A 799-nucleotide genomic window follows, 5' to 3' on the forward strand; every position below is an offset into this window, starting at 1 on the left:
CATGCACTTCGAATTCATGGTATCTTTTAAAAGAGGACTTAAAATGTCACTGCTTCATTTTACTGATCTAAATAGTAAGGTGACATCATTTCAGTTCAGTATAATGTCTTGGTTCTATGCTTTTAATCCCTCTGCTAGGACAGGTGATATATACAATTTTTGATAGTTTAGAAATAAGGAGAAATATGCATTGATTTTGTGCACTGTGCATTTACATGTGGAAAATGGATTAAAGATCTAAACATTAAAACAAAAACACTAAATCTCCTGGAAGAGAAACTGGGAAGAACTCTTGAACCCATAGGGGTAGGCAAAGAGTTCATGAACAAAAATCAAGTTGTGTGGGTAGTACCTGAAATAATTAACAGCTGGAACCAGCTCTTATTCAGAAGTTTTTGCACATCAAAAGAAATTACCAACAAAGTGAAAAGACAACCCACAAATTTAGAAAAACCTTGACTAATAAGCACTCAGACAAAGGTTTGCTCTCTAGAATTTATAAAAAACTAAAACACATTGGGGCCCCGAAATTTAAAGACCCAATCCAGCAATGGGCATCCAAGATGAACACACACTTCTCAGAGGATGAAATTAAAGAAACAAATAAATATATGAAAAAATGCTCCACATCACTAGCCATCCATGAAATTCAAATTAAAACAACACTGAGATACCATCTCACCCTAGAAAGAATGGCTATCATTAAGAAATCACCCAACAACAAATGTTGGAGAGGCTGTGGGGAAAAAGGAACCCTTCTCCACTGCTGGTGGGAATGTAGACTGGTGCAACCATTATG

Source organism: Octodon degus, unplaced genomic scaffold (genome assembly GCF_000260255.1).
Source record: "Octodon degus isolate 3935 unplaced genomic scaffold, OctDeg1.0 scaffold00143, whole genome shotgun sequence".
Lineage (NCBI taxonomy): Eukaryota > Metazoa > Chordata > Mammalia > Rodentia > Octodontidae > Octodon > Octodon degus.